General features: G+C 39.0%; 1 long non-coding RNA gene across 1 annotated transcript in view; it reads right to left on the reverse strand.

Moving 5' to 3' along the window:
- The window catches only part of LOC116158180 (uncharacterized), a 154835-nt gene that overhangs the window by 51926 nt on the left and 80585 nt on the right, over positions 1-22324 (reverse strand). Inside the window, exons 2-3 of the long non-coding RNA XR_004142326.2 lie at positions 12377-12476; positions 9189-9283 (exon numbers count right to left, since the gene is read on the reverse strand). This is a non-coding gene — a long non-coding RNA (uncharacterized LOC116158180). The remainder of the gene's footprint in view (positions 1-9188; positions 9284-12376; positions 12477-22324) is intronic.

Raw genomic sequence — 22324 nt, forward strand, 5'->3', positions numbered from 1 at the left:
TTTTAACATCCATATATTATGGTTCAGAGAAAAGGATGGGCAAATACTAATATCCCCATATAAGCCTGGAATGCTAAAAATGTTTCATCTTCAGTAATATGATAGACTAGGGGTTTTTTTGCTTGTTTGTTTTTGTTTGTTTGTTTTTTAATGGCATCTCAGACATAAAGAAAGGGGAAAATCTATTTTGCTGTGAATTCTGAATAAAGGAAAAGAAAAAAAACTCCTAAGAATCAATAAACATAATGCTCTGCTGATAAAGGTTTAAGTTTGAATTCTGCCATGTCTTCATGGTCCAGGAAACCTCAAGGTCATACATTTAGACAAAAGGTGGTCCTAGGTTGGTAACACCTCAGGAGGACCAGACCAAGGTAGTTATCTTAGCCTGAGTTCCTTAGAAGGTGGAGCCTGTAGCAGAGGACTTACATGGCTTTTTTGGTCCCTCAGGGACTGTCCTTTAAGTGACCATATAACTACATCTCACACCAGTCTTTCCAGAAGAAGCATGGGGACAGCTCCATCTCCTGGCTTTGATATTCCATTTGTTAAACGTGTGCCCCAAGAGGCATTAACTACCCTAACGTCCCAGTGCTTGCTGAGCCAGGTCTTTGACGTTCCAACCCTGACATCACAAGGGAAGCCCTGGGCAAAAGGCAAGAGGCAAGTGGTGTGAGCATGAGGTTCAGTGGCGTGGGTTGTGTCTCTGTGATGTCAGGAGGAGGCCAGGGAAAGCTGGGGACCATAGTGACAAAGGGAAGAAGGGCAGTTTAGTCCGAGAGGCTCTGAAGTGGAGCCTAAGCAGTGTCTTACATGCCAGGCTACACATGATTACCACAGATAAGGTTCCTTTGACAATGTCCTTGCAAAATTACAAACCACACAAAGATGCAAAACAGCATGAGCAAAGCAAATAAACCAGCATAAAACCCAAGAAAATTTCTATGACCAATAATCAGATACATGGATTCAAAAGCATGTTTAAAATCACTATATACATTGGAAGGAAGAGAAACAATCCTAAAATCAGGTTTCCAAACAATTTATGTGCGTACTAGCCTTCCATCTTATCATTATTAATCCTAATAGCCACAAACTAGTAACCACTCATTCCAAATGATAAAGCAATGGAACATTACACAACAAGAAAAATGTTAAACCACAAGAATATGTTAAAAGGTAAAGAAATCCAACAATAGGAGCCAAATAACACAAACGTAGGAGATTACCTACTGGATCATTCCATTTACATAAATTTAAAAATAGAAAAACTAATACAGAGCATTAGAAACCATGATACGTGTAAACTTTGGAGAGGAGACAGAGGAGTGTCTGGGCAGGAGTATGAGGGAAGCTTTCAGGATTCTTGGTATTCTATTCCTTTCACTATTTACCTAGTTAATAATAATATATTGAATGCCATATATATTTTTATGTACTTTTCTGTGTATTTCTACACTGATACAGTAAAATTTTTAAAAGGATGTTTGATATAGTTTAGAATAGAGAAAAACTGGAACAAATGTAAATCCCTTCAGATAAATAAAGGTAACTTCCTTTCCCACCCCAAGTGGCCTGACTGGTTCGCAAACTCAGGAATTCCCCAGGTGGAATCTGAAATTGGCCTGGTACCGGGAGGGCAGGGAGGGACCTAAGAAAGAGGCAGCCACTCCAGATGGGTAGGTGGCATTTTAACAAGCGAAGGAAATTACTTAGGAGGCTGGTCTAGGGCAGCGGCAAGAGGAGTAGGCTTTGTCTGGGTTCAGCCACTATTCAGTCCAGATGGTCTTAACAACAAGTTACTCTCTCCAGACTGCATCCTTGAAAACAGCCGGAGCTGGTGGGCAGAAAGCACTTTCCAAGGAAGGAGGGAGGGGTGAAGAGCCCCTGATGACCCAAGTCCAGCTCTCGGGTCAACCAGTGGTCACTTTCTCTCAATGACCTCCTCCAACAACCTCTTCAGAAATTACTCAGCTATGTAAGTCAACTCAAAAACATATTTTTCCTCATTTGCAGTAAGGTATTTTTATGAGAGTAACTAATGACCTTTCTAGCCAGAAAAGTTCCCCCTCTTTTTCTTTTTTTTAATTGAAGTATAATTGATTTACAACATTCTGTTTCTGGTGTACAGCAAAGTGATTCAGTTATACATATATAACTGAATATATATATGTGTGTGTGTGTGTGTGTGTGTGTGTGTGTGTGTGTGTGTGTGTGTGTGTGTATACATACACACTCTTTTCCATTACGGTTTTACTTAAACTGGGAAAATGGGAAAATTCTTCCAATTTAAGATGCTTTGAAACCTTCTTTTATTTATCTGGTTTTATAACACTGGACAAAACCCAGACCTAACAAAGGGAATGATCTAGCCTTACCCTAATGGTTGACTCTTGTAATATTACAGAAGTATACCTTTGCTCACAGACTGATTAACAGTATTTACTGCTCGGGTTCCATTTCATTTCAGTGGAGATCATGGAGATTTCACTTACATGCTATTGAAGAGAAAGCAAGTTGAAGAAAAAAATATATAATAATCATATTCACGTAAAATAAAGTTATATAGACAGACTTACACATACACTTACTTGTGTGAGTACAAATATGTGGAGCAGTCCCTCCAGAGTCTGGTTTAGGCCAGTGGGCAGCACTGCTTAGAGACTAGATAGAGGAGGAGGGAAAGGTTACATAATATTTATTCCCCGGTCCCTTCCTGCTGCTCTGTGGTTTGGTACTAGCAGCTTTCCTCCATCACCGAATGCTACAGATACAGCTCTGACTTCCTTCTGGTAACAACACCCATCCCAGCCTTCAAGCCGACCCGATGACAGAGAACCCGTTAGGATAAAAAAGATGAGCCTGAGCCCCAAAGGGATTTCTAAAGACGTTATATTTTAGAGGAACAGACAAGAAACTTCCCACATCAACTTCCCATTGTTGTGTGATCACAGCCACTTCACAGCTAAGATTGTGTTGAAGGAGGGGTGAGGGGAGGGGGCCCCTGCACATTCTCCATGAAATCTACAATACAGAGAAGTAAGACATTAAGTAGAGGCTGAAGGTGATGTCCATGTTCACCTAAGTAAGAATCATCCAGTGCAGATGAGTAAAGGTTTAGAAATATTCTGGGGGTCATCTCTGAGAGATGAAGGGAGACAGAGAGGGAAGAAGAGCATTAGTATGCACATGTCTTTAGGTAGCAATTGACCTGTAGTTCCCAAAAGTCAGGCTCATGGCTTGAATCTTTCCAAAGAGAAAGAGGGAAGAGGACGTGGATCACTAAGCAAAGGCATTTCCTGTAACTTTGGACCCCGCTGTTTCCATTTCTCAGATCAGAGTTACAGAATTAAAACTAACTGACATGCAAAGGGATGGATGGATGAAAAGAAAAACACAGGGATCAATGGGAAATCAGAGCAAAATAAGCATCTTTTCTTTTGCCACAAATGCTCTGTCTCATGTAAAGAATGGATCTTAAAATCAGACCTATTTTACTTCTTAGTGCGGAGCAATGGTGTATGTTTTGTTTCTTGTTGAAATTCTGTGTTTATAATCGGCTTTCATTAGTGTTACCCTAGGCCATTTGTTGCTGGGTCCTGTGGTGGGGGGTCCTGGGGGTGAAGCAGGCCCAGATCTCCTGCAGGAATTTGCCAGAGCACCTCAATCTGCCCAGGTCTCCCAGTGGCTGCAGGTGGGGCGAGCAGTGACTGAGGCTTTTCTGCATCACTAACAATTTTTCTTGGTATTTCAAATTGGTTTCATCATTGTGTTGCTCTAAATATTGCCTCCTAGCCCCAGGCTTCCCAATGAGAATGGATCAAATTGCCTGTGAGGCTGCAACACTCAGGGGGCTCCCGCCTGCCAATCACTGAGTGATGTGAAATCCAGATGGTTCTTTCTGGGACTGCCAGGAGCTGTCTTGGGATATAGAGAGAAGAGAACCAGAAAGCCAAACTCTAATCCTTTCTCTAGAGAATTCTACCATGCTCTTTCTCTTCCACTATTCAGAAACAAGTTTTTTAAAGGCATTATAATAACTTTTTTTGAGTTTTAAAAGTATCACATGCTGATCATAGAAAACTGAGAAAGTTAAGGTTTATATAAGAAAAGAAACATAGCCTATAAACCTAACACCAGATCTATTAACATATTTCTTTTCAGTCTTTTATCTACTTAATACATATATTTATATTTATATTTAAAACTGTTGCTGTGTATCTAAGATATAAGCTAAGACTACTTAAAGAACCCAGCCTTCCTTTCTTCTCCATTTCTGTCTCACACATACGTGTGTACTTCTGACTTATTCATGACTCGGTTATTTTATCCTTGTAAATTTTTAGCTGCTGTGGACACAGTTGCCTCTTTATCATTCTTTTATAGCTGCCCCAGGCCTTGCTATTTTTTATTTACTTAGGTTCCAAAATCTTTCTAAAAATCCTTACAGAATACTATATGCTTTTAAATCTCACTGCTACCTTCCTCCTTTTCCTCCCCTACTGCCAATAGTAACAATGACTTCTGCTGCCTAGAACTATCATATACCAGAGTCACATGCTGCTTTAAGCTATTTTTTCCTGAGACAAAGCCCCATAAACTAGACGGGAAGCTAGAACAAAGCAAAGACAGTGTCCTGTGCTTCCTTGCACATGTCACAGCCTCTAGCTTTGCCCCACAGGCGATACTTGTTAAACACACGAAATTTTAACTTCACGTAACCTTCATAACAGCTCAATAGCATAGTAATATTAACAAATGTCATCAACAGCCATGTAATTGATTGAGTACTTCCTATGAGCCAGAAACTCACACCTGAATTCCATTGCCAGCCTCGCCTCTGACTAGCCAGGTTTACTTGACAATTTACACAGCTACCCAAAGTCTCAGCTGCAGTGTCTATAAAGTGACAACACTGGTGCTTATTAATAGGTGGTTTACAGAAGGCACAGTGCTTTGCATAGTGCCAGGAACCCAGAAATGCTTAAATAAATATTAGTCACTATCACCTCATTTAATTTTCGTTAATATCACTAAATTGTATTTAATTCTGCAGGTCTGGCAGCATTTCCACTATCATTCTCTATCCTCATACCACTAGTACCACACGGCAGCCACTTACTACTTGGCTTGCTTTCTACCTCTCCTCATTACTATGCAAGCTCCAGGAGGATAAGGACTTCGCCTCTTTTGTTCATCATTCTGCTCCCATCCCTAGCGGAATGCTTGGCATACAGTGGATTTCCAATAAATACTTCCTGAATACGTCAATGAATTAATATAATAGCCACCATTTTATGGGTGAGAGACTGAGGCTGAAAGCTGTAACTCAGCAAGTCCTATGACCCTGAAATAGCCCCTCCTTTCATCTCTCCAGCAAGCCACCTCTCTGCTGAATTTTCCCAGGAGTGTCACCTACTTGCCATTTGCCCACTACTCAACAGAACAGTCTGCCTAGTAACAGCTAGTTCTGAGTTTTAGGAAGTTCTTCCTTATCCTGAGCTGACAGCGCTCTCCCTCTGTCACATTACAGTGCCTCTGAGTGGAAAGGGACCTTCGGTGAAGACCCCAGTGCCCAAGTACCCCAGCAGTTCCTGTTTGCCTGAAATGTCATGCTGGAGGCAGCATTTAATTCAGATGAGAAGTGACACCCACATCCTGGTGCCTCAGCTGCCAGCAAAGGGCCAGTGACAACTTCCATTATACAGAAGGGTGAGCCAGGTGGCCTAGAAAAACTCCAGCTTCTCAAATCCCGTCCACCTAATTAGATTCTCTCTGCAGAGTTAGCTGGATCCCTTCCTCTGTATTGAGTCCTAGATTCCGGTTTAAAAAGCGTGCTGCTTCAGTGCTGCAGTCCTGTAAGTAAAGAGCTTGCTGATGGGGATCAGAGGAACAGCAGGAACGCTGACAGGGAGGACGGAGAGAAGGAGATGTGGGAGAGGAGAAGATGGACACTAAAACACACCTCCTTCCCTATTTAGCAGAAGATAGCTGGTGCTAAGGAATGGGTTTGTGGGAAGTGTTCAACCTCATTAAGTTCATAGTTTTGACATTTGTGAGAAGAAAGAGTCTCTCCACCACATCTTGGGTTCTGTGGGATGCTCAGATGTTTGAATGGAAAACCTTTAAGTGAAGCCATTATTATTAACCATAGTCATCTTGACTTTCTTCCTCTTCCTGGTTCTGAGGATGCTATGCCAGGGGCTGGAAAGGTGGGTCCCCAGGCACAGGAGGCAGGCGTTAGAGAGAGGACTACAGCTCTGCTGTGGAGAAGTGATGGCAGCAAAGGAGCTATGAGAGAGTCAAGGGAGAGGTCAGATTGATTTCAGCCTTTGCCACAGATCTACAGCGCTGACATCAAAATTCTGTTTTTGTGCCTTTGTGTGTTGACATGCATGTGAATTGGAGCAACTACATATCAAGAACAATTTCAGAAAAAAAAAATCAATAAAATTCTGTTACGCGTTCAGGGGAGAAATGATATTCTCACATCGAGCATTATGTTTTACATGATGAGAAATGTAAAATATTGAAGTCACTATATTTTTAATTCAGAAGTCAAGATATGTGATATGCCAGTGAGACATAATTTTTGAAACTAAGAAAAATCTCAGAAAGTCTGGGTCCTACATGAATGCCTTCTGTATGCAGAAGTCCTCAGTATGGTCCTCCGTACACATAAAGAGCTCCAATATTTCTTCAGTCACTTCAGGTGAACAAGTATTTTCTTTAGCCACGTGCAAGGCCCTCAGTAAGGGGGATTCGAACATAAATTAAGTAGGAACTTGCAGTATATTAGAGGAGAAAGGATGTTTATGCAGGTTACCACAGGACATGGTCTAGTGATACCTGTGTTGTGAGCCACCACAGGGAAACTGGACCAGAGCATCCCAGGGGGAGAGATTATGTATCACCATTAAGTGGTGGCTGATGACTCATAATATAAATTTTTAAAATCACTTTAATGTAATTTAATTTAAGGACTGAAAAAGGAAGGTGCCCTGAGGGATGTGTGAGGTACGAGTGGAGCAGGCGTTTTCATGCACTTAGGTGTTAGGTGCTCCAGCACCGTGTCTGAGGGCCGAGGGTGGCGGCAGGATACCAGAGGGACAGGGCACTGAAAGGACAGAAAGGTGCCCAACTTGAGAGCATTTTGACTGTCACGTTGAGGATTCAAGCCCAGATACACGAGGTGCTGCAGGAGGCACTGGGGACTTTTGAGCAAGAGAGTAAACCACAAAAGGAAAAATAAAAAGAAGAAAGGAGCAAAGAAGAAATACAAAATCAACTGGAAAACAAGGTTTAAAATGGCAATAAACACACATTTATTAATAATTACCATAAATGTCAGTGGACTAAATGCTCCAATCAAAAGACCTAGAGCAGCAGATTAGATAATAAAACAAGAGCCTATAATATGCCACCTAAAAGAGACCTACTTTAGGGTGGGTGAAAGGACACACATAGATTAAAAATGAGAGGACGGGAAAAGATACTTCATGCAAATGGAAATGACAAGAAAGCGAGAGTAGCAATACTCGTATCAGACAAAATAGACTTTAAAACAAAGGCCATAAAGAAGGACACTACATTATATATATAGAGAGAGAGCAATGTAAGAAGAGGATATTACCCTTGTTAACATATACGCACCCAACATAGGAGCACCTAAATACATAAAACAAATACTAACAACCATAAAGGGAGAATTTGATGGGAATCTCAGTGAAGTAAGCCAGAAAGAGAAAGAAAAATACCGTATGATACCACTTTTATATGCAATCCTTAAAATGACACAAATGAACTTCACAAAACAGAAACAGACTCCCAGATATAGAATACAAATTTATAGTTACTAGGAGGAAAAGGCAGTGGGGTGGAGGGATAAATCGGGATTTGCAGATACTAACTACTATATATAAACAGTAAGTTCCCAACAGGGAACTATATTCAATACCTGGTAATAGCGTATAATGAAAAAGAATGTGAAAAGGTATATAAATGTAAATTATATAAATGTATAACTGAATCACTATGCTGTATACCAGATATTAACACACCATTATAAATCAACTATACTTCAATTTAAAAAAAGAGAGAGTATAGGAGTAGCCTTGTGTTAGAAAGGTCACTGAAATGGCATTTAGGGAGACTGGTTCCTTGTTCCTCTTTGTGCTTTTGCCAAGTGAGGCAAAAGTCTCTTGGAAAAGGTGGTATTTGAGGTGACACTGTGGTAATGAGAAGATAAACATGGGACTAAGGAGAACTGAGACAGTTAGGGCAAGAAATTTTCAGTCCCCACCCCCTTCATAGTCTTTTAATCAAGCCCAGTTGAATCCTCCAGCATCGTGCTGGGGCTACAAGATGACTGGAACGGAAACACTTGCTCATGAGACAAAGGCAGCATTTAGGGTCTCAAGCGCTCAGTCCCCTCAGATGTCTTTGCTCCAGTTCCCAATAAGAGCCCGTCACCCTTTCCCTGAAGTTCTTCTGATAGGGATGAATGAATGTTTCAAAATACAAATGATCCCTATGACAGAATTCAGATACATGTTCAAATTAAAGCATGACTTTAATCCCACAGACAGGAGTTGCAAATCACCCTGTGTTGGGCCACTGCCCCTTCGAAAGACTCCGAGGCTGTACAAGTGGAAAGCATCAATGGAAAAAGAGACACAGTGTAACAAAGAGGTAGGGAAGGGTCTTGCAGAGGGAAGAGGAACAGAATATAAAATCAGAGGGCTGTTGACTGTTGCATTCTGACTGGGACCAAGTTTGTATTCCCATTTTTGGAAATTAAGGCTCTTCAAACTTTAAGGAAGCTATTAATAGTGTTCTTTAAGACCAATACAAGGTCCTTTCTCTCCAGTCGTATCAGTATCAGATGTCAAGTTCATCTGGTACTTATGCATAGCCAGTTGTTAACGAGAAGGTATCACATGTACACATGCTATAATAATAGATTGTCATTTTTCACTAAGGCAGTGTCACCTTGGCATATTATCTTCCATTTCTATTCACAGGCAAAAATTAAACATTAATTCATACTTGAAATTAAAATACCTTTTAACATTAGAAACACATTGTTTGAAGGAAACATACTTTCATTATGGTTAATAGGAAGTGAAACATAAAACATGGATGATGCACAACATGGCAAGAGAATCTGTGTGTTGAAATCCATTTCCTACCTTGTGTGTGACATCAGCCAAGTCCTGTTGACATTCCTGAGTCTCTGAAGCTTCACACATGGGGTGGCAGCATCAATCTCACATGATTCATAACACTGGTGGAGGTTAAGGAGAGAATTCATGGAAAACTGTTTCATAGTCACAGAGTAAATTCTCAAGAAAGGTTAGATACTTCTGACTCTCTGTACCCACTAATTAGACACTTGAAACTATGTATAAAGTGTTTAAAAAGGCAAAAATGCCTATCATCTCACATTTAAAATAATACATTTTCTACTGAAAACATGTCATGCTCATGTTTGGAAAATTAATATAAAAAAATAAAAGTATTGAAGCTAAGTGCCGTTCTCCCCATTCCAAGACCACTGGTCCAAAGTCACCAAGATAACAGGCCTATGTAATTCCTCCCAGACTAAGTTTTCTGATGCACCTATGTATACTTGTTTATATTTATGCAACAGATAATAAAGTACATCTTTGTTTATTGCACTTAGTAATAGAAGCTAGAGTTCTTTCCATACAGCATATATTTATATATCCTATTCATGTATTTTAATGATTGTAGAATAGTCTATTGTAATATTTATTTAGATTTTAAAATATATTTTACCTGACCAGTCCTTCTTTTCTTTTGTTTTGTAGCAATACCATAAACAAAGATGAGGTAAACATTCTAGTCCCAGTAACTTGGACAATTTTTCCAGGTACAAATCGAGAAATTGGAATTGCTGAATCCAAGCACTAAGCTTTTTAATTTCCTCTGGAGAAGTAATAATTCCACATCTTTCCAGTATCAATATTATCAAAGTCAAAAATCTTGCCAGTTGAACAGATGAAAAAGTTTATCTCATTTTTACTTTCATTTAAGTGTCTTTAATCAGGAGTCTGTTTTAGCATAGTTTATTTTTTTTAAATTTATTTAGTTGAAAAGCATTTAAGATACTTTCTCATTTATTAATTGTGGTAGACTTCTGTAGTATTTTTATAGAGTCTTAGTAAAATAAATGTTGCAAATATTTATTCCCCAGATTCTGATTTATGTTTTGATTTTTTGTAATTTTTTAACATACAAAGTTAGAAGATTTTATGGTTACTTTTACTCTTATTTTAATGTACACCTTATGTATTCTGAATCCTGCATAGAATACTTTGTCTACTTAAAGATAACATGTTGATTAAGTCATGCTTAATTTTAGCCTTTTTGTGGTTTATTTTTTAGGTTAAAATATGTTAAACCAGAAGTTATTTTGTATAAGAAGCATGGTAGAAATTCAACTTTAAAATATACTACTACAGACAATTAGAAAGTTCAGGAGAATTTTTAAGTAATAAAATTAATAAATAATGATGTCTTCCGCAAGTACAATTTTAATTAATTCTTGTGGGTATAAATGTGTATGTGTGTAAATGTATGTGTTTACTTCAGCAGAATTTTAAAATTTTCTTCATACAAATTATTTTTGTTAAGCGTATACAAAAGCATTATTTATATACTTGACTGCTAAGTGCATAATTTGTATTTTTATTTTCTCTACCTGATTATTGCTCACACATAGACATTTTTAAGAAAATGCTTTTATAGCATTAATGTAGACAATACTATGTTCTTTTCTTTTATGGCACATTAATATGGTGAATTATATTTATTACTGTCTTCACTAATCAGAGTACAGTTGTAGATAATAGAAACCAACGTCATGATTTTAAGCAGAAGCTATTCAAAACCAGGAGTCTAGGTTTGGGTTGGCCCTCCAGATCTTCCCAGGAGAGTGGCACAGAGCTGACCGTTCAAAGCAGCTGCTGCCTTAGCACATGAGGAAGCAGGAGAATCAGGAAGCCTCTGGACCTGCCCCTGGCTCTAGTATCGCACCTCCTTGCCAGGGATCATGGCATCAGAGAGCTGCTTCCACATCTGATGACATAAGAAAATCACCATTTAGGCTGAGACCTGGGTAAAAGACTGCTGTCTTCATAACCGTAGGTCTTGTTAGCTAATGTCAGAACTGTTAGTCATGTTTGTCTCTCTCCTGAAGGGAATGTGTCATATGTAGAAGTTTAGCTGTTCATCCTCTGTCAATATAGACATGCTCATGCTAAGGAAACCAGCATCCTGATGAAACAATCCACCACATCCTTTCTGTGTTACCACAACAATGAATCACACTTGCACACTCACCCTTTGGAGCATGGTGTATTTTAGTTTTAAAATACACTTGATTATATATTTATATGTAATCTTTAAAGTCTTACCTTAATATGCCAAGTAAAGTTTGTCTATACTTTTCCATTATTGTTGTTCTCTTTTTAAAAGTTTAGAATACCATAGTTAAAATGTGAAAGTATCACCTAAAAGAAATGCTTTAAAGACTTCCTTTACTCTTAGGCTGATGTCAGTTTCTCTTCCTCCTTCAATTATCTTTGCTGCTATGTTATTGTAGGCACTTGTCCATCTTTTTATATGTAACCTTTTTGAGGTCACATTGTTTTATATATGATTCTTGCATGTGATACATATTGGACATTACTTTTTAATGCAATTTGAACCTTTAACGCTTTTAGTAGATTAAAATGTGTGTCATTTTTCTATTGAGCTAAAAGAATTGGTCTCTACAGTGTTTAACTTTTTTAATGTTTTCTGTCTTTTTGCTATGTGGATATATATTTTTTAGGATACTTGGGGTATGTGTGTTTATGTGTGATTTCCTTCTTATAATTTAGAAGATCTATAGTTTCTTTATAAATTCTCAAGTGGTTAAATTTATTTTTATTGTAAATTAAACTCTCTAAGTCATCTTTGTACACATATATGGAGTGTCTTTTGTGGTAAGTGAAAAAAAAAGAACTTGACATCTCCTATCACCTCCTGTATTCCTTCTAGCCTTTTGTATTTATTATTGCTGTTATTGTTAACATATTCTTCATATTTCTTCTACTGATGTACTCTGTAACTTTGTTTTTCCCTTGCTAAGTGTATCTAAATTAGGCAGATGATATTAGCTGACTACTTAAAAAATATATAAGGAAATTTGCACATTCTTTCTTGCAACTTCCTCTATCATCCACCTCCAGGTTTTGTTTTTGTCATACTTACTTTTATGTTATCAGAGTTCCTAATATTTTCTCTCAGTTACCCTATTCCCAAAGGACATTTAGTCTTTGCTCTGTATTTAAATGAATTAAATGCTCACCATCAGTCTTTTGCCTTTCAAATCTGGTTTTGTTGTCCGGTTCTTTTCACAAGAATATGGCATATTCCTCTCCAATAAGATAAATGGCCAAAAGACATGCCTGAGAAATACACAAAAGAGCATCAAATGTCCACCAAACATGAAAAAAAATGCTTCCCATCACTAATAATAATAAAAAAAAACTATCAAGTAACACACTGTAATAATTTTTTTGCTTGTTTCTTTGTTTGCTATTGTGACAGGGTCTGCTAGTTGCCTACCCCAAAATCTATTCTCCTCTTCCCATCTACCAATAAGATTTTGCTTTTCAGTTGAGCACACTGCCATTGAGAAAACAGAAATATTTGCAGTTGCTAATCTCACTTGCAACAGAGTATACTCATTTGGTGTTCTGGCCAATGAGATATAACTGGAAGTTTAATATGGAATTTCTGGGATTGTTTCTAAAATAGTCAAGTCAAGAAGAGGTTCTTTACTGAATCCTGTTTTTCCTCCTTCTTCCAATCTGCAATGCCAAAATGATGGCTGGAGCACTCTAGCAGACTTTTTTGTGCCATAATTTCCCTTCAAGCAGAGAAACCACGTGTTAGAATTATGAAGAGGACCATTAGGAGCTGGGAACCCTTAACATGTAGACTGTCTCCAAATTTCTTATACTTGAGAGATAAATAAAATCAGTTTTAACCAACATTACTTGGTTCTGCCACTGAATCTGTTGTCACTGACAAACCTATTATGTTGAAAAATAATTTTTTTTATGTGTTGCCAAGATTGTGAGGAAACAGGCAGAATCCCACATGGTTAGGAAGAGTAAAAGTCAGTGAGAAATGTTGTACTACATATAAAAAAAAAACCCACAAATGTAATTATTTTACTCCTAGGAAAATGATGTGAAAAGTTATGATACCTCCATACAACTAAATATTCTGAAGACAAGTTCAGTGTATACCAATTTTTTAAATACCATGGGATGAATATTCTAAACAATATTTTATATGGTATATAATAACTCTGTTTAGAAGGGAAAAAAACATAAAAATGAGATGAAAGAGAGGAAGACAGAGGAAGTGAGAGAAATATGATGGGATAAAATAGAAGAAAACCTCCAGGGCAGCAGTATAAAACAGAGGAGTGGTTTTGTTTAAAAGTCAAATGAAACACCATGTGATGCACTGTATAAGACGTCTCTTTCCCTACCTTACATCCTTCTTTCTTATATTCACTCTAGTGCTGTAATAACTCACATTACTTAGTGTACAGTGATAGCCTCAGATCTATACATATCTCTGACTTTCCTCCTGACATACAGTCACGGGGCCCCTTTCAGGACCTTCCAGGCCCGCCGGTATGCACAGCCCAGAGGGCCTGAGGGAATCTCTTAACCAGTAGGGCGTAGGGGTTAGTGGACCCATGCTCTCCTCTCATGCCGCTTGAGGTGGAAAATCTGGAGGTCTAGTCTTTATGGTTCCTCAGAAGATCATCGAGTTTCCAACCTGAGAACTTACCCCTGAACTGGCTGTTCCACACTCCCAGTTGCTTATTCTTGTTCTATTATCACTTTACAGATTAAATCATCTACCCAGGAGCCCCCATCTTAAGCTATATGTCTACGAGGAACATAGGTTAGGAAAACTTCAGGCATGTACTATGTGCCGTAGAACAGTAATACCCTAACTTTAGAGCCCTCAATTCTTTACAAACAAAAATTAACCCCACATCCTGCCTAGGCTAATAGCTCCTGCTTTGGAGTTACGGTCCATTAAATGCTGCATGGGAACCACTAACCACGCTCTCCAACTTGAGCACCTTGAGGACTAAGCTGCTTGTGAAAACCCATTTGATCTATATTTATTAAAAGACAGCATGAGGCATTTAGAAGTCAGAAGGTAAGTTTGCCATTCATGTGTTACTTCATTCACACTCAATATGCAGTTTAATTCCTGCTGCGTATCCCGTACCATGTGGCAACGCAAGAGGGACACACAAATGCAATGTCTATCCTAACTTAAGCCCTTCTCAGGAAAGGAGATGCATGAACATCATAACACTGTAGAATATCAGAAAGGTCAACACGGCATTTATGCCATTATAATTGACATAAAAATTGTTCAGAGTCTTATTATAACTCAGTACACCTTAAAAGTCAAGAAAATTAACTTTCACTGTAAAATGTAATCAATCTCCTCCAAAAAGCCCCACTGTGGTTTGCTGATACCTTCCCTCCTGGGCCCCTATCAACACAACTCTCCTTCTGCGTTGTAATGATTGGCTTACATGGCTGATTTGCCTAGAAGCCTGTGACCAATTCAAGAGCATGTATCATGCTTTTTTAATCTCTGCAAATCAACATCTAGGCTGGTGCCTGGGCATTGACAGCAGTTGAAATATCATGGTGACTTGTCATCAGATTCTTCAGAGGAGCTCTTTCAAGGATATTCCATTTAAGTTTGTGTCCCTCTATCCTCCTGCTTAATGGTTCACATAACATCTAAGATGGTCTTTCAAAAATTTCTATCCACTCATGATTATTTTCCTGCTTAAAACTCTTCAATGGTTCCCATGGTTTTTATGATAAAATTTAAGCCCATTAGCATGGTTTATGATATTCTTCCTGATACGGACTTTGAATGCCTTAATGGCCTCATCTTTTACCATTTTTCTCCAAATGCTCTCTCTACATCAAACCTAGAAGTGTCTCATAAAAGTACTGTAAACTGATTACCATTATCTTCTCTGAAACAGGAGTGTGTGTGGACATTCTATATGATGATAATAGAACAGAACGAAGTAAGGTTGAAATACATTGGACAGGCCCTTCAATAGAGACTCTGATATTAAGGTATAAGTCAATAAGCAGAGAAAGTCACGATGGGACCTAGAATAAGGGAACAAGATGCAAATCAATGGTTCTCAAATTTTACTGTGTATCAGAATAACCTAAAGGGCCTGACCTCCCAGAGTTTCTGACTCAGTATTTGTATTTTTTAACAAGTTCCCAGGTGGTGTTGATGCTTGACACTTCGAGAACCACTGACCTAGAGTGAGATGCAGAGAAATTTCTGAAGAGGATTTTCCCAGCAGATGTGCAGGATACAAAGTAAGAAAGAAAGGGAGAAGATAGGGGCTTGGTGGTTTCCAATGGGACTATGTACCACAATTGTTATATAAAGCAACTATGGCCCAGGATAATGTGGTGGTGGGGAGATAAAGGAAAATTTAGATACAATGTGCATTGTAGAAGAAGGACTGGTAGAATATGGAGACAGTATGAATTGGAAATGGCTGGTTGGACATAAAAGATGCCAAATTGGTCCAAGAGAATTCCAAGTATATGAGTAACACTACTTCACACATTCAGCAAGTATTAGTGAGTGCCTACAATGTATTGTGGCAATTCTAAAAACTTGGGAACTGAAAATGATGAGATATAGTTCTCATTACTGAGAAGAAAAGAACCTTTTCCTTTTCTGAGCCACAACTGTCTATTTACACACTAGACATTTCCTATGAATTGATTCATTTCAATTTACCAGCCATGCTGTGAGTTGGGTGGTATTAGTTTTGTCTTAATTTGTGAGCTTTCCTTCAAGAAGTTCAGTTTTCAGATTCCCTGCAAGCAGTCAAGGTGAGTGAAGTAATCAAAGCAGGAGATGCCGGGAAATGATTGCAAGGTGGTGGTTTTGCCCACCCTCTACCCTTCACTTTAAGTATCTTACATCCTAGTCTCTGTCATTCAGGTTTTAGCTCAATGCCATCACCTGCACACAGACTCTCCTGACCTCTGAAACCAAAGGAACAGAGTCTACTTCTTCAGAAGCCCACGGTATCGTGTGTTTCCCTTGTGCCCTGTTGTTTACTCAACCATGACTAGTTATAAATTTTCATCTCTCTCTATAGTTAATAAATTCTTCAGAAGAGATCTGTACCCCTCCCCTACTTAGAATCTGACTTTACATCCTGCATAAAAAAATGTTCAGACAATATGTGATGAAATGAATGGAATGGAACTTTACCACAACCAACTATGGAGGGTATGGCAACATATATTCACCGATTTTATTTATTGCACTAAAATTTGATAAGAAAGATAGAAGTATCTTCCCAAGTATAATTTTCAGTGAGAAAATATGGTATTTACTGCGTGAATTTTAACCATTAGCAGCTTTTCTAGTTCACAATGTTAATTGGATTATTGATGGTAACTGTAACTGAAACAGCATCAAATCCTCCACATTTAATTCTATCACACTTGTTATTTCTAGTGTGAATGCAAAACTATCAGAAACACATTTTTAGACGGTTCAATTATTTTTCTACCCAGTAACACATCAAAGGTTTGGAAATCTGGATGGTATCATGTTTCTCTTTCTCAGAAGGGTGTTTTGAACCTGATTCATAGAATCTGATAGAATGTCAAAATAGTCAAGGGATTAACACATGTTTAGCAGGTGTGACCCAATCTCTTTCACTGCTTTCACTTTTTTTTTTCCTAGTGGACCAGAAGATTTTTGAAAAGGTAAGAAAAAATACCACTCTTTTCAAAGCCTGTTTTTGACCTACAGAGCAACATTGTTTGAACCATTTTGGGATGATTTTTGTAAGCCAACCATCCCATAGAAAATACCCTCTGGTTGAATTTCATAGCTTAGTACAAAACACCTTCCTCCTCTTTAATTTTTCAGTGTAAATTACTGCAAATAATTTACATAGAAAGTGATAAGAAAGGTTAATCTAATTACATTTTAAAAGTTTGGTTGTCAGGAAAGCCTGCCCCAGTTCCTGTAGCAGACACAGCAGTCATTACCAATGACTTGAGAAGTTGCAGAATACATGGGTAAGGAGCCCACCAGAGCATGCTTGGGAAAGATATGAATTTTGAAACTATCAATATATAGGTGATCTTTGACACCAAGGAATCTAATGAGATGTCCCTTAGAAAGTGTTGAGAGAGAAGGGGCCTGACAGGATCCTATAAAGTCCCAGATATTTCAAGGATGAGTATACAGAGGTGATCAAACAGAATTCTAAAAAATGCTCAATGTCAGATATGCAAGACAAGAGAATGTTCTAAAAAAGAAGGAGTCCTTCATAAAACGTCAAATGACAGAGAAATAAGAACTGAAATACATTCAGTCAATAAGCTAATTAGTAGATCAGTTCAGCAACATGGAGAAAATGATTATGACCAAACTGAACCATTTAAAGGTTTTACTTGGATTGTCATAACACTTTGGAGAGAAACAATTAGATGTCTGAAGAAACAGTCAGATCTGTGAATAGGGCTGACTGAAGTAGTCATGATTTATTAGATGCACCACATTTTACACTTTAAGTCTTACAAGGGGCATGGCATCCACACTACTTAATTCTATTGGCACAGACACTGTGTTTCTAAGGCAATTACTTAAAAGCAAGCAGTTAAGAGACTAAGAGGTTATTTGTGACAAGTAACCTTTTAACTTCTTATAATAGGAGTAGGTTCAGGCAGATTACTTCAACATTTTATAAGAACAAAAGTATTTATAATAATAATTAGAGCCTCTGAAATGTGCCAAGTGCTGTGACAAGGGTTTTGCATAGATTATCTTTAGTTTTCTGGACATCCCAGCAAAATAGAGCTCTTCCCAGTTTTAAGAATAGGATACTGAAGGCTGTAGAAGTTAAGTAACTTGCCCAAATCCACAAGTGGTGCAGATTCTGTGCTACAAGTGTGAGGGCCCTGACCGGCCTGGGGAAAGTCATCTTCTAGCAAACAAGAGCAGGTGCACAGATGACAGCAAAAGAGGACACACTATGTGATGGCATTGCCAGTGCCCTGAGTACCTGACCTATGTCTGTTCATCCCTATTTCATCAGCACTGAATACAGCTTCTGACACAGACGAGGTGCTTAGTGTACATGTTAATCTACTTTAACTGAGGGCCCAGCTTGGTTGCAGTACCAGGAAACGGCTTTTCATTCTCAATCCAATTTTTGCAAAGTTCAGCCAATGACAAAATTTAAAATTTCCTGCTCCTCCCTCTGGAATTGACTAAGGCCAAAGTTCAACTCCAGTTAAAGATCAACAGCCATGGTAGCATGGATTGTTCAGATTTGCTGGACCCTCTGGAATACTGATTATTGAGTCCTGCTTCTCACATGCAAGAGACAGTCCCTGAGATGGGCTTCTAGGTGCCCCAGGCCACAGCAGGAGAGAGTCTCGAAGCCAGAACCTTGGCTCTGCTTTTCCCTCCTCTCCAGATGGCCTCTGAGGTAGGCTCTCTGCCAGCGATGGGATGGGATTTATCCTGTGTCAGCAAGTCTTTCCAAGAGGGTCTAGGGGTCATTTGGTTCCTATAAAATTCCATTTGGGCTTCTTTTCTCTTGTAATTCCACAAGCTGCGATCCAGGATTAATCAGTGTGGTGAGAAACATTTCAAGAACTATAGCCTTCTTCCTCACTGATTGAGGGTATTGATCAGACACTGAAAAAGCTTGACCCTTCTCAGGAATGGAAAGTGTTTAGCCCTTCTCCAATCCCCACAGATTGAAGACATCAAGAAGGAGGACTGTGCTGCGTGTGACAGCACTGAGAAGGCCCTCAGACCCCCAACTCCAAGGAATGTCATTGAACCAGGCAGCCAGCCTCTGTGCTCTGAAATCCATCACTGTGTTTGCAACAAGCCACCCTTCCGACAGGCTGCTCTCAACCAGTAACTGAGCACAGGGATACGAAGATAGGTCCCTCCCTGGAGATGTGGGTCTCCTCCGACAGTGGCTTTAGCTCAAAGACCCTTTGACCATCTCGCCTAATTATCCTTGGAACTGCACAAACGTCTAAGACACACCCACTCAATCTTTCTTCTTTCCTTACCTCTCTCTTTCACTCTCGATCAGAATGCATCATGGTCTGAGGTCTCCAAGCCTCTTTGGTTCTCACTGAATTGTCTTTCACGGGCATTTCTCTAAGAAATTTCACTTATGTTTAATCCCATCTTGTGATCTATTTCTTGCTAGACCTAAACTAGGATGTAGAGCATTCCTGATGCCTAGTGCATATCTTGCCTCTTTATCTTCCTAGATACATTGTAATCCATCCTGTTTTAAGACATCATTGTGGAAACTCCACTACAGTGAAGGAGAGTTATTCTATTGTTGCACATATGTAAGTGTCCCAACATTACTCTCTGTTTTAAAGTCCATATCTCTTCCTCTCTGTAACTTCCATTTATTCAACGTAGAATTTTCTTCCCTCTTTCACATATGTTTGTCTATGTGGACCACCAACTGACTCCCTACCATATTCTCTGACCTGGAGTGGAACTTTACGTACATTGTCTCATTTAATATATTCCCTGTGAAGTCTGATTGGTACATCTGTGTTGTAGGTGAAAACAAAACAAAATGAAACAAAACTGAGCTCACAAAGGTGAGGGATTTGGTCAAAGGACATACAGTGTCAGAATCCAATTTCAAATCCAGATCTGTGTCTCAAAGACCATTTTTACCCTTACATCTGGATCGAATTCTGATTCCTGATGCTAAAGCTCTATGTATCCCAAAAGCCAGGGCTCCCAGAGAGTCTGTGTTCATTGTCCACTGTAGGGAGGTTATAACCTCCCAGAGCAGACTGATCACTGTTTTGGAATGGTGATGTCAGGTATCAAAATAATTTGGAATCTGCCTGCTGCTGCTAGCCACACTCACAAATCAGGAGAATCCAACAGATGGTTGAAGAAAGCGGAAGGAGTGGTCTCAACTAAAGAATCATGGGGTCACTGACATCCACAGTGACTTGCCTTGAAAGGCTTAATGACCAAAAAAGATACCTTCTTGTAAGCATTACATTTATACATTCCACGAGGATTGGTTGAGTACCAGTCTATGTGCTGAGTTCAGTCTGAGGCTTTAGACATCTAGCAATAGACTAGATAGATCGAGGTCCCTGCCCTCTTGAGGCTTATATTTATAACTGGGGAGAGGAAGACACATGACAAAAAAAATTAAGTAAACTAGGCAGGTAAGTTAGTGTAAATACAAAGGAGAAAAACAAATCAGGGATTGGGAGGAGTCCATGTCAGGGGTTGCAGACTGTGAAGGTGGCCAGGAGATGCTCACTGAGACAAGGTTATTGACCACTGAGAAGAGATGGGAAAGAAAGAAAATATCAGAGGTTAAGTATTCACAGATTTTCCACCCTTTTTAGTCTCTTAGGAGCAAAGGAGCAGGGTAGATAGTAGAACTACCCAATCAATAAACACAGATGGGGCACAGAGTTCTCTGAGGAAATGGGATGACATTATGGTGACAAGAGATAGGCAGGGGGAAGAGGGAGAGAAAGAGAGAGAAGGACAGAGAGTTGATGAGCAGTGTTGAGTTGCTGCTTTAAAGTGCAGAACTCTGGTGGGAGAAAAGTATAGGAAACAGTGAGCAGAAGTTTTCCAGTGTGATATGCTGTCAACCTTCTCTTCTGTGTCCTTAAGAACACTTGAGTAAAAGCTGTTAAAAGTTGAATTTGTTGTTTATGGTTGTATCATTTACAGAGAGAGTACTAACGTGAAAGCAAAAAGGCCTCAGTGTTTTTAGGTCGCCCTGAGGCACAGTTCCTGACTTTATCTTAAATAAATCCAACCTACTAGATTCTACACCATCTTACCTAGACTCAATAAATGTGTATTTTGATCTAACACTGCCTGATTCCTATGTCTTTCTCAATTGGCTCTTTCCTCAGTCCTGGAACCCTGGTATTGGACCCCCTCAAACTTCAAAGCAACTGAAAAGTTCAAGGGGTCCCATGCCTCAGAGACCAAAAAAAAAAAGTTAAGAGATCAAGTGAGAGTCTGCATCTCTGGCTCTGGGAATTACGTGTGGAAACAAGGCTGTGTTTCTCTAACTTTGGTGGCTTAAGATGAAAGTTCCTAGACTTTAGAAGCCAGGTCACAATCCAACTGGGCCATCTGTGTTGTAGAACGGATATAGGACTCAGGAATGAATCCCCTGTGAACAGACAAATCTGTGTCTCAGTCCTTAAGGGAACCAGGGAACTTCAAAGCTAAAAACAGTCCATATTTGGCTGGAAGTCACCAACACCACTGCTTCTTAGTTTGCCTGCAAGCCTCCAAAAGGCTCAGGCTAAAGTCATGACTGCAGATAAGTGTCCTTGAGCCAATAACCAGCAACGCTCTGGTCTTCATATATTAGGTGACCAGGTAATAAATTACAAATAAGTCAGGAGAAGTCAATAGTCCTAAGTCATGCAATTAGAGCAAGGGGACTTCAGATCTTCATCGCCATAGTGAAACTTCTTCCAGACACCCCACGCCTGATCAGACCATGACACAGCATGTTTGACCTAGAGCCCTAAATCAGGACTGTCTTCTCAAGAACATGGTTAAGAATCAAGTCTTTTAAAAATAGGTATATCACTGTGTAATTGATATATAATAAACTGAAAGTATTTGAAGTATATGGTTAGGTATAGGTATGCACCAGTGAAAATCTCCCCACAATCAAGATATGGAAAATATCCATCGGCCCTAGAAGTTTCTGCCTGCCCCATGCCCATTCCTGCTCCACCTTCCAGTCAACCACTGACTTGCTTTCTGACACTAAAGGATTATTGACATTTTCTAGAGTTTAATATAAATGGAGTCACACAATATGTGCTCTTTACCACCTGGTTGCTTTCACTCGGCATAACTATTTTGAGATTCATCCTAGCAGTGTTTGTACTAATGAGTAGCTCATTTTTTTGATGGTATTCCAATGTATGAATATAACACAGTTTGTTCATCTGTTACTTTTCTGATGACCTTTGAGTTTTGGCGATTACAAATAAAGTTGCTATGAATATTGCTAAATAAGTATTTTTATAAACTTTTTTTTCCCCTCTTGTGTAAATATCTAGGAGTGGGATTGCTGGATCATATAGTTTGTGTATTTTTAACATTTTAGGAAAATGAAAAAATT

The sequence above is a fragment of the Camelus dromedarius genome, chromosome 17 (assembly GCF_036321535.1).
Source record: "Camelus dromedarius isolate mCamDro1 chromosome 17, mCamDro1.pat, whole genome shotgun sequence".
Taxonomy (NCBI): domain Eukaryota; kingdom Metazoa; phylum Chordata; class Mammalia; order Artiodactyla; family Camelidae; genus Camelus; species Camelus dromedarius.